Below are 2,520 nucleotides of genomic sequence, written 5' to 3'. Positions count from 1 at the left end.
AGTAACGATATTAAATTTTTAAATTACAAAAGTTTCAATTTAAACTTAAATTAAAAATTTTAAATATCAGCGCTTCCTATTTAAGTTCAGTTTAATTAATACTTAGATAGGCATTGTCTATTTACATATATCAGTACATAGATAGAAATACTGAATTAGGTATAAATTATACTTACATCGAGTCTCAAATTTATCGTAAAATCCTATCAGAACAAGAACATCTAAATTCACATAATTTTCATAAAAAAGATAATAAAATAAAATAAAATAAAATAAAAACCTTACAAGAATAATTTGCAGGGCAGAGATGTGGGAGAAAGATCGAAATTAGAGTTAGTAGTGAGGAAGAAGAACAAAACGGCAATATATGAAAAGAGAAGGAAAATGATAAATTTGAAAAAAAATTATCTCATTTAGGAGAAGAATAAAGAATGAATGATAAACCCTAGTAGAGGCAACTAATTCATTGCTTTGAAATTTTGATTAAAAGAAAAAAAAGATGCGTAAAAAGTAAGAAACAGACAGACAAATTTTAATTATTGCTTCTTTTAAAAAACAAAAAACAAAATTCTATTTGTAAATATTTTTATAATGGTTAAGAATACTCTCACTTAAAAATGGAAGTAACGAATCCATGGCCATATTTCAATGTTAGTCATGTGATCCACATTTTTAAATACCTAATTCCTTCCAACAACCCAAAAATTAGAGAGCAAATTCAAATCTGATTATCATTAGAGTGAAAAAATAATAACTAAAAAAACAAATTCAACATTCTTTGTTCAATTACAAGACTCTGACGTCGACGGCCTCAGCTCAAAGTCGTCGGCCCACCCCCCTCTCCACCTCCCCACACCGCGTTACGCGGTTTTCCCTTTTTTTTTTGCTGTTATTGATAAATAGAACAATTCTGTCGCAAGAGATAATAAACATCACCAAATAAATAGAATAGAAAGTTCCCACTTTTTCTTTCCAGAGAAGACAGAAGTAGAGCAAATAACATGAGAAAGTTCTTATTATTCCTTCAATGCTTGATTTTTCTCGGACTGCTTCTCATTCATCCTTCATTTGCTCCTAGGTAGGTTATACTATTTATTAAGTCTTCTTACTAATAAAATATTCTAATGCTAAAAAAATAAAATAAATTTTAATTGTTTTTAGCTAATTTTTTAAAAATAAAATATTTTTTTATCTTGAATATTTGTGATTTTTTAAAAAAATATTTTAATATTTAATTTATTTAATTTTGTTTCTAATATTTTTTATTTATATCGAAATTATTTCTGAATGTTAATTTCATCTGAAATGTTGAGAACAAAATAAAAAACGTTTAGGAATAATTTTGAAATAAATGAAAAACGCTAAAGATAAAATTGAATAAATAAAAAATATTAGAGACAAAATAAAATAAAATTAAACATTAGGGATATTTTAAAAAAAAACTATAAACCTTAAGAACAAAAAATATACTTTACTCTTTTTTTTAGTTACCAAATTTTTGAATAAAATAATACTCATCTCTACTTTTATCTTGTATACTATAACGACATTCTTTTACCATTAAATAGATGTGAAGTCCATCAAGATTCTATAATAACTAAATGAGTCGCATATTTCTTTTAGTAATAATAGATAAGAGAATGAAACTAGATGTTCCTCGATCAATATACAAAATATTATTTTAGGTAAAATGATTTACATCTCTATTTGAATGATTTGGCTGTTTTTTTTATGTTACAAACCACCTCCTCCATCAAGAGGAGCGGCCGTGCCAACGATGAACCGATACATCCCCCACCGCCGCCGCGGACAAAAGGCCGAGGTTCACATCCCTGACCAACAACGGCAGCCGGTTGCCGGTTGGACTGGAGCCTCCATGCATGTGCTGTGTGCATAGGGGGCTTTTGTAACAAAACTAGGAAATAATAACTCCGGTTATTAATTAATTATTACAAGATGAATGTGTGCTTGCTAATGAAAATTGATTCAGTTACAATAAGGATTCATGATTGAATTGTTGAGAAATAGCTAATTAATTTATTTTATTAGTCAATATTTAAATTAATACAATTTCTCTTTTTCTTTCAAATTGACTAAGTAAACACTTCATTTTCAAATAGTTAAAATCATATATAAAATAACATTAGTTTTGATTCAAAATAATGATTCAAGATTAAATCAATTTGAATTAGTTGAATAGTTATTTTACTAATCTACTTAAGTAAACGTTTAGAATTTGAATTTTATTTTACATATACAATAACCAACCCATTGAAAAAAGCAAATAGTAGGAGATATCACGAAAAATTAAAAAAAAAAATAGAATTTCGATATATTATTTATTTAATGACCCATTAAAGTCTCTGCCACCACCACTCACTAGAACCGGCAGGTGGGTGGTATCTTAAAAGTTCGTTTGGAAAGCTTTAAAAATAATTTTTTTTTAAGTTTTTGACTTATGAAAAGTAATAGTATTAATGTATAGTATAATTTTTAAAATTAAATTATTACAACTTTTTA

At 26.7% G+C, this 2,520-nt stretch overlaps 1 long non-coding RNA gene across 1 annotated transcript; it reads left to right on the top strand.

Annotated features, from left to right (window-relative positions):
• On the top strand, positions 700 to 2,310 carry LOC110264507. The gene is made up of 2 exons (XR_002350688.1): positions 700 to 1,078; positions 1,761 to 2,310. It is a non-coding gene; the product is annotated as an uncharacterized LOC110264507 (long non-coding RNA).

The sequence above is a fragment of the Arachis ipaensis genome, chromosome B07 (assembly GCF_000816755.2).
Source record: "Arachis ipaensis cultivar K30076 chromosome B07, Araip1.1, whole genome shotgun sequence".
Taxonomy (NCBI): Eukaryota; Viridiplantae; Streptophyta; class Magnoliopsida; order Fabales; family Fabaceae; genus Arachis; species Arachis ipaensis.
This window is presented reverse-complemented; position numbering and strand designations above follow the sequence as displayed.